This window comes from Lampetra fluviatilis, chromosome 1 (genome assembly GCF_964198595.1).
Source record: "Lampetra fluviatilis chromosome 1, kcLamFluv1.1, whole genome shotgun sequence".
NCBI lineage: Eukaryota > Metazoa > Chordata > Hyperoartia > Petromyzontiformes > Petromyzontidae > Lampetra > Lampetra fluviatilis.
In genome coordinates, this window is record NC_136275.1 from 927,469 (window position 1) to 939,860 (window position 12,392).

Here is a 12,392-nt window from a genome sequence, read left to right on the forward strand (position 1 = left end):
CTGGAGGATATTTTGTCCACGCTGGCCAGACGTCATGGGCTGTGAGATATGATACCCTTGATATCAAAATAGAAATAAGGCATCGTACAGTTCATGATTCAAATGACAACGAATCACTTGGTGAGACTGCGCTGGCAGTAGTGCACAAGTATAAATAACAAAAAACTCAACACCGTCAAAAATACTGCGGGCTTGAAAGCAGAAATATAATGTTATCATGACGATCAGACGAATCTGTGGGGATGGAGTGATTCGTAAATTGGATATTCCTTTCGTCTACAAATAAGAGCATTTACTGAGCACATCAATACGCTAATGTGACGTCATGTTAGTCGGGCAGGAAAGCAACGCAGAACACATGAGAAAATCAACATAAGCGCGACAGCACAAACGAGGCTAAATCGATTCTAAACTCGAAGTGTCCTGAACCCAAACAATTTCATTGAACTCCCCGGGTCGCGAGGCCACAATCCGACGGTGGTCGGCCGACAATGACCGGGCGACAAAGCCACAGGATACAAATGCCACAAACACCTCTCGAAAAATATGAATTCATTCAATTTGACTTCCACGCAGCAATCGTGTCACGGTGTCAGGGTGATCGATCGGCTGTGTGCGCGGGGTTAGTTACCAACAAGAGGAGGAAAGCTGAGGGCAACAGGTGACCCTGCAGTGCTGTCGAGTACCTTTCCGGACAAGTCGCGAAAACCCCTTCCTCGTGTGTCCGTGCTCGGCTCGGGCGCTCACTGCGCTGTCAACTCGGAAGTTTGCAGATACCACTCAAATCTGACGAATGTAACCACTCCAAAAAACAGGTCTTCCAAACTCCGTGCGGAAGGCGCAGCCCTTGGGAACCAAACCGAGGACGGGAAGGCAAATCAGGGAAATGTGAAAGGCGAAAGCGAGAGAAACCCCCCCCTATCCCCGCATGAAGGAGCTGTAAGAGTGGATGGGTGCCGTGCCCCGCAGCCCGGAGTCACTGGATGCGAGCGTGGTCCGAGGGTGCCGAGTCAGCTCGCACGGCCGCCCGCCCGCCCCTAAGACCCCGCCTCTCTCGTCGTCCACATGTCTCTTGATAAATTTAGCCACTTCTCCCAGATACACGCGTGCACGCCAACCAGCCAGGCCCACGAACCACTGTGAAGACCCCCCCCCTCCCCATTACACTTTGTAACACAATTTTTGTTCCTGGGTAGTAAGTGTTATTTCGTAATTGCTTGTACCTAAAAAGTATAGAAAATGTCTATTAGTCCCCACAAACTTTGATTTTGTGATCAGGACAGTGATATTTTGAAATTTACATATTTTTAATGAGAAAACGGGCGAATGTGTCTTTTCATTCACATAAAGTCCGAAAAAAAACATGAATCAAAATTAACATGAATTTATACTAAAGTAATACAATTTTACTTCAAAATATTTAGACATTTTATTATATTGTAAATCACTTTCAAGAATCAGCCCCCAAATGTAGTCTCCCATCATGTTCTCGTTATACTGTCCTTGGTAGCGGCGTTCAGTCCAGTATATCCTGGTGGAAGCGCTCGCCTTGCTCCTCCGAGTACGCTCCCATGTTCTCCTTGAATTTAGTACGCTCCCATGTTCTCCTTGAATTGATCAATATGCGCATCAAGGATATGGACTTTGAGGGACATCCTACAGCCCATTGTGCCGTAGTTCTTCACCAGTGTCAACCAGCTCCACATAGTTTTCGACCTTGTGATTGCCCAGGAAGGCACGAACCACTGCGACAAAGCTGTTCCAAGCCACTTTCTTACTGAGCTTCTTGAGGAATTCATTGCATTCCAGGATCTTATTTATGTGGTCCGATGAAGACACCGGCTTTGACCTTTGCCTCAGACAGCTTAGGGAAGTCTTAAAGGTACTTGAAGACTGCCGACTCCTTATCTACAGCTCTGACAAATTGTTTCATAAGGCCCAATTCGATGTGGAGTGGTGGCATCAGCACCTTGCCGGGGGTCCACCAGTGGCTCCCACTTGACGTTGTTCCTCCCCAGAGAACTAGCAGTCCCGCCTGTGGTAGTGCGCCTTGGTTGTAGTCATTTTTTTGGTATTACTTTAGTTTACATACATGTCAATTTTGATTAATAGGTTTTTTGTCTGACTTTGTGAACGAAAAGACACAAATTCGCCCGTTTTGTCATTGAATAAAGGTACATTTCAAAATATCACTTTCCTGTCACAAAAGCAAAGTTTGTGGGAATAGCTATTTTCTGTACTTTTGAGGCATAAGCAATTAGGAAATGACACAATCCAGTGTTGTTAGAGAGCGGTGGTGCAGCTCCAGATTCCCCGTGGGAATTGGGCAACACCCGCAAAGCCACCAGGGCAATCGATGCCTTGGCCATTTCCTGCTATATGTAGTCAGTTTGAACGTGGCGATAACAAGTCAAAAAGTGACAAACCAAATACTGTATCGCTGGTAAACAGGAAACACGAGTGATGTAATTGGAAAGGCATTGCGCAAGATGTTTAAATAAGTATTTAAGTGGGATCAAAATAATGTTTCGCGTATTGGAACAAGCGTCTATTTCATTTGTAATTGTCCGGCCAACCGGCACGCTCTTGACCCTCAAAAATGCTAACGCTAAAAAGGTTATCTTACCGAAGGCATTCCCAAGAAAGTATGCAAAAATACATTACTTTTGTAAGTGGATGTCCTGAAACAGCTATGGCTGTAAAGTTTGGTCATACATGTTATGTATATCGTTTATTGCTAAATTTGAATCACAGTTCCTATGATTACTGTTACATTGTTTTTATAGCTTTTTCATTTTGAAAACGTTTTAGTTTAGCCATGTTTGTTTGTTGTAGTACAGTTAAGAGTGATAACTTTAATCTAAATTGTCTTATGGTTATTGTTTGATTTGCATCCCACTGGGATTTTTGCACACAGCATTGATATACGGTGCTTTTTCTGGATGACTTTGCTGTTTTCCTGGATTTTTCTGTTGCGCGTAGTCACTTTAAGATGTTCCTTGTTCATGTTTTTGTTTGTTGCGGTTGCACCCGAGTCAAAAGCCGAATGGCTCACAGGGCTATACATAATAAATGAACTGAACCACGTGAAGTTTTTTCGGTATAGGTCGCATTCACTCCCTTACACAGAGGTTCAAGTTGGCATAATTCCATGACGAGACGTCGTGGTTGTGTATGGCTGATTAGAATGTACATGGTTATATTGCTGCTGTGATTGTAATGTAATGGTTGTAGTTAATACCATAATGGTTACTTGCCTGTTTAGAAATACCGTAGTTTCAGTTGTGGATGTGCCCATTCTGGTTATCGTTATACTCGTGATTATGCAGTTGTGTAATTTATTGCTTTTGGGGGGGTTATAGTTATTAAACTATGGTTACATTGTGATCATAGTTGTGATGAGTGCCTTCAGTTTGTAAACAAATATGTATTTACATACGTGATATTGATATTAACGTTTAGTGTTATATTGGTGTTGGCAGACAGGAACCTCATTGTTGTCAGTCAAATCGTTGGGTGTTATAGTCGATTTTTGTTTATCACGGTGACTGAAAGCAGGCCAGTGAGTACCACTGGGAAATGACTACTAAGAAATACCTTGCGAATCACTGTTATATATCATGCAAATCCGCGGGCAATGCTAGCTTATTGCACAAAAGTAAAAAAAACTCCTTTCACAACGGTGATTTTATTCAGTAACTCCAACATTTTTGGGTGGATTTTTTTTCAACATCGATTAACAAAGCACTACAGAAACATTTAAACACATACATTTAACAATGTGGCATTATATTTCAGGGAAGGCATACATGCTCACCTTAAAATGGTACCAAATTTGTTCCGTGTAAATAACGAGCCTTAAAAGAAAAAATAATTACCCCTTTTCAGCACATGGAAAGCCCAGAGGTCGTGGAAATAAGTCCTGATGAACAATTTTCGCACAATCCACTGAGTCAATTCCTGAGCTCATTCCAACCGCATTAGAACTTGAAAAATGCCCTTAAGTGATAACTTCCTGGGCTTAATTATCATTTCAATTAATAATTAGAATACACTTCCTTATACATGACTGTTCCCATTTAAAGATTGAAGCGTTCAAAGGAATGTAGGGATCAAAGAAACCTGCATATGTAACTATGGAAAAACTGTTCATACATCCCAACTTTAATTCTTATCAGGATCCAAGGTATACAAGGCACTGTCTCTCACATCCATTCTGTGCTGTAAGGGCCATTTCCTGAAACATCCCGTATTATATACTATTATGTTAAGGAAGTTATTGACGTTTTGATATTTGTGCACCAACAGAATGCAGTAAAAGCAAATATTTTCTGTGCAGTAATTTTCACGCATTTTTTGAAAAATTCACAAGCCCATATAAGTACATGTAATATGGGCTTTGAGAAAACTATACTCCAAGCATAACACATCAGAGGTCGCAAACGGGTTTTGATTCCTTACCCGTACCCGGCCGCACCAGGGTCAAAAACGGGTACCCGTACCCTACCCGATACCCGGCTACCCGTACCCGGCTGGGTATCGGGTAGGGTACCCGATTGTGACCTCTGGGATGAAGCCATGTTGCAGGCGCGGGTGGGTTGATTCTAGGAACTTGAATTGTGAGAAGAGACAAGACGTTGGGAAATGAGTAACAGTTACTCACCAGTGACTCACGGCCTACCCGTACCCGGCCGCACCAGGGTCACAAACGGCTACCCGGCTACCCGTACCCGGCCGGGTACGGGTAGCCGGGTAGGGTACAGGTATCCGGTTGCGACCTCTGTAACACATTCCTGCGGAGGGAGCTGGTAGGAACGTTGGGTTGCTCGGTCAATGGCCAGGGTCAACGGCGGCATGGTGTATTCCACATATATGCCCGACTGTGAGGGCGGGCACAAGCCGGCGTGTGTAGGTTAAATGTTGAGTTTTATAAGGGCACCACGGGGTGACCAGCCCCTCCCCACCCAGGACCACCCCACCCTGTCCCTCCCTGCACGACGGACGGACACAATAATTCCGTGGGCTGGTGTAACCAGGAGGTTCCTACCAGTATAACCATGCTTTTAACTCATTCCCAAATATTGAATGCAGTGTCTGCTTTGAAACTTGGAACATAATTATACGAATTAAAAAAATTCTGAAACCATCCTTCAACTCCATCAATGAAGTGTAAGTGCATACGATAATTCCTAGAGATGATCATAATTATGATTACATCTGTCGATTTCGATGAAAAATAGTTACAGTATGGAACGGTGTAGTCATGAACAGATTGGTTCACTTATGTTGTAACACACTTCATTTTTATTCGTGAGCATTTAAATCTCTACATAATTATAAACCTATAATTATTTACGCACATGTGAGTATGCAATTAAAGACTAGCAGTGATATCAGATGAGTCGTGTTAGGTGAATGTTAAGAATGACCAACAGAGGGATGGAGCCAGTGGCACAGAAACCATTCAGGGGAGAATAGTTAAGTGGACTGAGCCGATGGAAGATAACCCAATCTGTAGGACATGCTTGTCCTTTAGTCCAAGAACAGCCCCACACATGATGCGGCCCACAACCTGATTTCGAAATAATACAATGGAAGGGTGTCATTGGGATGGGGAACGTCAGGTAAGCCTTTACATTTAAACACAATTCATATTGTGATGAATGTTTGATGGTCAGTTGGAGTATCGTTAAGGTTTATATACGAGGCACGTGTGGTTTTTTGATGCAAGGTGTCACAATAAGGTAAGGTTGGGTAGCATTTCCATAATCCCTTCCTCCCAAGTATGCAATTATAAGTGACACTTAGAGCAGAGTGAACTGCAAAACACACCACAGGGATGTGCGTAATTTCCTTATAGACATGAACAACTGCATCACGGATCCAACCAGAGTCTGCCCACCTGCAAAGAACACATACCCGAGTCATGCTTTCATATTTAATTGAATGCATTTTTATGTAATCATGTAATAAAGTGCATGCATGGATGAAACATCGATATAAATGACTCATGAAACATGTTTTACACGCAATATTGAGCTGCTTTACCTTATAAAAAAATATCAGTACCCATATGCTGTTATGCACTTCTAAACTGGAAACTACTTTTTTAGAAGTTATTTGTGTTTAGTTTTTCCTTCTCCCGCACCTCCGAGGACGGTTTTCTACATACAGCGTGAAAGCAGTTCAACATACATGTAATAAAACAAATCTCTGCCTACCTTCACCACATATGTTGCTGGCCTCCTGCCGCCAAAGCTTGACCAAGCGAACAGCCTTCAAGTGATTGGCAAGATCTAGCATGATGCTGTCCGGCACCGAAACACCACACAGGCTCTCCATCTTCCCAAAAAGGATTTTCAACTGAGGATCAAAACACAATAAGTGATATTCTGATCTACAATTTTATTAAAATGGAAAACTAAGTAACAAAACACAATTAAATATTAACATATTCAATATGCTCCATGTTTGAAAATACGCAATTTAAAACGAGGTAATATAACATTCAAAAAGGATGTTATCTAAATCTCATCAATGTTGTAAAAAATTATGCCAGCAGCAGTGAACTTCATCTTTGAGCAACGTGTTAGGAGCCGACCATGATAGATATGAAATGTTAAAAGTTATATCTGATACTGTTGCTTTATTCTGGGTTGCCTGAAATGGGGTGGCCATTAACGTGTATACAACCTGAATTACGTTTAGTGCCTGGGGGTTAGAGCAATCATTCACGAATAGTTTGCAGCTCTCCCTCATTGGGGTATATTTGATTTTAAAAAAATCTAGGCATACACGTAAAACCAGGTCGAATATGTAAAATGTTTTGTATATCATACATTACAAAATAAGTTAGTCATATTCTTTTGTATTTTTTGTCTTATAATTTTTTAAAAGCAATCAAGTCTTTATTCGCACGAATTAGCACATGTCACAATATGGAATAAGATAAGGTGAGATTTAAAAAAAATGCCCCTTACTCTTAAATTCTCTCTCAGTTGATAAAAAATCAGATTATTGATGTGTGTATGATTGGCATCCAGCCAATGCACAGGACTGCTGCTTTCAACACTGGAAACATACAAACCCGAGTAGTTTTTCAATAACTTGGTTTCAACCTGTGAATAAAAACACAATTTGCATAACAGCTGTTAAGAATTAAATAAATATTACAAAATAAAAACTGTGGAAAGTAAAGTTCCTTATAAGTGTGTTAAAACGTATACATTTTGAAAACAGAATGATTCGTAAAAATGTATTACCATATTCATTTCGCTTGTCAGAGCTTTTGCGTTCATCAAACACTTTTCTATGCTGATGCACAGCTCATTGCTTGGTCTATCAAAACTTTGTTGCAGCATCCACCAAGCATTTTGTACTTGAAGAGAATGAGCCTGTTTAGCTCTAATTTTTTCATATGTGTCATGTTGACAAAAAGCATTTTGTTCAGGAAGGAATGAACCAAGTGGTAGAGAATTCCTCCTGATTGGAGATATATTTTCACTAGAATTCCTCTGTTTTAACTCAAGCGAAGGATGCAGGTACGATGATGAAGTTGGTTGACTATTGAAGTCTTGCAAGTTCGAAGTGTCACTGTGATGAGGGATTTGTTGACCGTTTGGTTCAGAAGTACATGATACATATTGACTTGAATTCCTCTGTTTTAACTCAAGCGAAGGATACAGGTACGAAGACGAAGTTGGTTGACTATTGAAGTCTTGCAAGTTTGAAGTGTCACTTTGATAATGAGGGATTTGTTGACTGTTTGGTTCAGAAGTATAATAATTCCGATTCCAATTGCTTGTTTGAAAATACTCAGGTGACGCATTCAGTTTTCTTTTAATGCCACCCAAATCATGATGCTGACTTCTGATAAAGGGGGATGAGTGTTCATCTCTTTTATTTGACCAATCAATGTTTGGTTCATTCATCACATTTTCCAAGGCTGGTCCATTTGTACAATGTCCATAAAATAAACCATTCGTGGCAACAAATGGAATTTGTTCCCCAAGCAATGTACGGCTTTCGAGGTCCAATAATTGTTGCTGATGTTCCTTTTTAAGTTCAAGGTTATGACTGCTGTTAGAGATTGGTAGTGTGTCTGATACACGGGTTCCAATAGGAGAGTTTACTGTGTTTGGTATACGATAGCTGCTCAGTGATGTATCGTTTTCTACACAGCTGAAAGATGACTTTATGTTTTTCTCAAACTTTGTTTGAGGTCTTAAACCCATGGCCGCATGAACTCTGGAATAATTTATGTCATTAGTGTCCAATCTTTGTTCCCAACACCCACTGTTATTTGTGGAATGCGAGTACGTGTCAAACTTGCCATTGTTTGCATGGAAATTATTCACGGGAGATTCCACTATCCGTGATTGAAATAATGAACTGTCACGTGATGGCTCCATAATTTGATTTGTAAAAATAGTGCCTTCATTCCTTAAAGATAAGGGAAAATTCGACTGGAATCTTACACCTAAATTATTCAACTTCTTCTCACTTGTCTTTTCTGGAGTCATTAAGTTGTCGCAAACTTTCCTTCCTAAAGGATCCACAGCTTCTCTGATATTTAAGGCATTCCAAAGCATAGTTAAATCATAGGTTGGTGTAGTTCTGTAATAAATATGAAGCACATATCATAAGTTAAAGTATGCAAAATGAACCATAATTACTGAATGATCCAAATTAACATTTTATTGCGTTTTGTGGAATTAAACATCTAGCACTATTATGGAATAATTTTTCATTAACCTTTATTAATGTTGCCACATTCCACAAGCAATACTTCACTTGTTACACGTAGCCATGACCAATAAACTATAAATCCTGTGTAGTCCAACAATGCTGTATTTTCCACATACAAAAGTATCAATAATAACATTCTGAATCTCATCATAACCGTAACCTTATGGAGTATGCGTGTAGCATATCGGACCTGCTTGTGGAGGTATCAAGCGATGGTTCTTCGTAGTCATTTACTAAATTGGAGACCATGCCAAACATGTCAGGGCTTTCCTGGGCAGTGTCAAAGCCACTGAAAGACATCTGCTCACTGAAAAATGAAACGAGGCATCAATTCAACTTCAAAATCCCAACACATGTTGTGCCCTACATATTTTACGTTCACTTGCGGTAAGGAATACACATGGTTTAAAAACAATTGATGAGCTCGAATACAGCATGAAAGCAGCTGAAGATGTACAAGACTAACATCATCACCTGTCTGAAGGCGATGGACGTGCGTTTGTTGCATTGGGCTCGTCCGTAACCGATGACCAGGGGTGATACTGCAATGACGGATTCATATTGGACAGGTCTGAGAAATCGCTCTAAAGAAAACGGGAATTAAAAAACAACTTTTATTATTACAAGGCGAGGGGCCATTTCAATACGTATTTTAACGGCGAGTCTCACGACGCTTTCGCGAGTGTCTTGCAAAGTCTTCGCAATAGGGGGCGATGATTGCCAACGTGGATTCGGAATTTAAAAAAAATGCGAATTTGGCAAATCTGCACCGTGACGCAGGCACTCAATAAAATCTCAAGAACCCCAATCCAACAGTGGATTTGGCGCAATGGCTGTACATGTCAATGGGTTCCATAACCTTCATACAATTATACATAGGCGGAGTTTTATACTGTACTTATATATTTGGCAGGTGTTTACTTTGTTCGTTAAGATTTAGGAATCGTGTGCGCGTATAATTAATGTTTAATATTAATTGTAAACTACAAAAAATGGTGCCCAGCAAACCCTTAATATTCGCGGATTTCTTATATAATCGTGTTATTTTATATACAGTATTGGCGACCACCCCCCTAACACGGGTTGGCGAGCGCGCCAACGTTGCCCGCCACGTGTTCGCCCTCCCTCTTGAAAGCACATCGATTGCATCGTGTCGCTAAGTTATAGGGCGTGCAAAACAAACGCGATAATGTGTAATACGGGTGTACAAACATACGCGTCAGCGTCAAAAGATAATTATTACGCTGTTTAAATATTAAAAAGACGATTATTATAATCTCGCATGATGGTGTGAGATGGCGGCGACTTAAAAGGGAGGCTTGCATCTAGCAGTGGAGCGACCATGGCTAGCTGATTAAACACTTTAAACACGCAATGTGCACTCGCAAACATTGCTCAAAAGGTTTCGACAACTGCGGGCGATGACATATAAATGTTGCAACAACGTTGGAGTTATGCTATATGTATAAAAATAGTGTACTATCTGGGTTGTTGATTCTAGATTTGAAGCTTTCGTGACTGCAGGTTGTTTGGGTAAAGTCACGTAGGTACAAGATAACAATGAAATAAAATAAGAAAAATAACTACATTAAATGACTATTTAGTTATTTTCATTTATTATTTTATTTCACATAAAATAATAAAAAAATAAAAAATATCTACATTAAATCACTATTTAGTTATTTAAATTTATTTAGTTGATTTTGCAATTACAAAGAATGGTCCGAGATGGGTCAATCCACTGCTGGATGGAGGCCCAATCCAACTTCACATCCCTAAAGACCCAGCGATTGAATACTTTACTACGTTTTAGTTAGCCTGTTATAACAATTCAATCGATCACCATCGCACTTCGTCTATCAAATTAAAAAACTTTCGTCGTAACAGGAATTAGTAATTGTTTAAAAAAAGTTAAAGTGCATGGGACCCAGATCTTGTCGTTCTAATTGCTTTAAATAAACTATTTTTTTAAGTGTTACCAGGTAAGGCACACTGCGCTGTATAGATATATATTATACGCCACATCGTCACAATTAATAGCTTAACGAAGTGGCTTTACCAGGTGGAAACGTCTAACAGCCAATTGCTTTAAACGTGTTGATACATTCGTTGAAATACTGCGACTAAAATCAAACTTTCCCCCTCAAGTAAGCTGCGTTTATTCAACTAAATTAGTTTAAATTAAAATTATAAAAAACAATTGCACACTCGAGGAGAATCAGCTAGTGTTATGCTACTAAATGACAAAACTAAATGTCAAATTTTAACTTTTCTCCGCCACACGCCACGCCGTGTCCGCCGCCATTTGACGTCGGTTCGATAAACGACTGCAGGCGTAACTCGTAAAACTTCTTAATTTCACTGTCCACATGGCATTATATCTCACAAATACGGTCACTATAACGCAATGGGAGTTACGATTTAAAAAATTCTGTAAGACAATGCAAAATTAGAAATATCAATGTTTAAGATCATGCATACACGATTATCATAAAACACAGCTTTTAACATAAATACGTTTTTACATGTGTAATGCTGTGCAAATACTACAGTAACTCTATACACAAAAAGTATGTTACTTTAAAAAACAATTTACCTCAGAGAACCCGAAATTGGCGCCTGAATTTCGCTCCATGGCGACCGCGTTCTGCCGCCAGCGCGCGAAATGAGGGTGGGGGGCACCCCGGGGGACCCCCCCCGGCACCCCCCCCCCCCGCACCGGGGCATCCCCCCCCCCCCGAGCACACCCACCCCCCGGGCACACCCCCCCCCCCCCGGACACTCCCCCCTGATTTCCCCCCACCCCTCCCCGGGCACCCCCCCACCCCACCGGGGCCCCCACCCCCGGGGGGAGCTGGAGTGGCGCTCCCCCTGCAGGCCGCACACGGAGGTCGCCAAAAGACCCCGCCCGGATCCCCGGATCGGAATAAAAAACAAAACCCGGAGCGGATCGAGGACATCTGTGGGGGAGTGGCGCCCCGCGGTGGTGAGACGTCAACTCCGACGGCCCGGCACGCAGGAGGAGGTCGTGGGTTCCATCCCGACCCTGACGGCTGCTGCTGCATATTTGGAGTTTGCGGCGGCGTCTCTCTCTCTCTGTCTTCCCGTGGATTTTTCTCCGGGTCCTCCAAAACACGCGCTTAGAGTGTTTGGTGGCTTTAAATGTCCACGTGATAATGATAATCCACTTGGTTGAGCTATAATTTGTGATAGCCAGGTTGTTTCTGACAAAGAAGCTAATGGCTCAGTGGGCCTTACCTGGTAAAATACAAAAAAAGAGTTCATTAGTTTGATAATCTTAAATCATCGTAAACTACCTTAAATCTTTATTGGCAAGCTTAACAAATCTAAGACGTCCAAACCTTATGTTGCCGTTGCAGAACCGATGTTTTGGAGAAGAAAATTTATTTTTTATTCTTGGGTCTTTCTGTAAAGTCACGTAGATATGTGCAAAGAAAATAAATAAAATCGCAACACAAACGTTCGTCAGACTGCCTCAGCAGCTTCCCTGATGACGGCCGCTTGTGTTGCGATTTTTTGTATTTTCTTTGAACATATCTACGTGACTTTACCGAAAGACCCAAAGAATATGAATTCCTGCAGTCACGAAAGCTTTGTCAAAAAATAACATTGTTTCCTCAACT

The 12,392-nt window shown here is 41.2% G+C and overlaps 1 long non-coding RNA gene across 1 annotated transcript; it reads right to left on the reverse strand.

Moving 5' to 3' along the window:
- Positions 1–5,009: 5,009 nt before the first annotated feature.
- Positions 5,010–7,693, reverse strand: LOC144946762 (uncharacterized). Its single transcript, XR_013639955.1, has 4 exons — positions 7,263–7,693; positions 6,981–7,118; positions 6,222–6,363; positions 5,010–5,902 (listed from the first exon to the last, which is right to left on the reverse strand). It is a non-coding gene; the product is annotated as an uncharacterized LOC144946762 (long non-coding RNA).
- Positions 7,694–12,392: the final 4,699 nt, after the last annotated feature.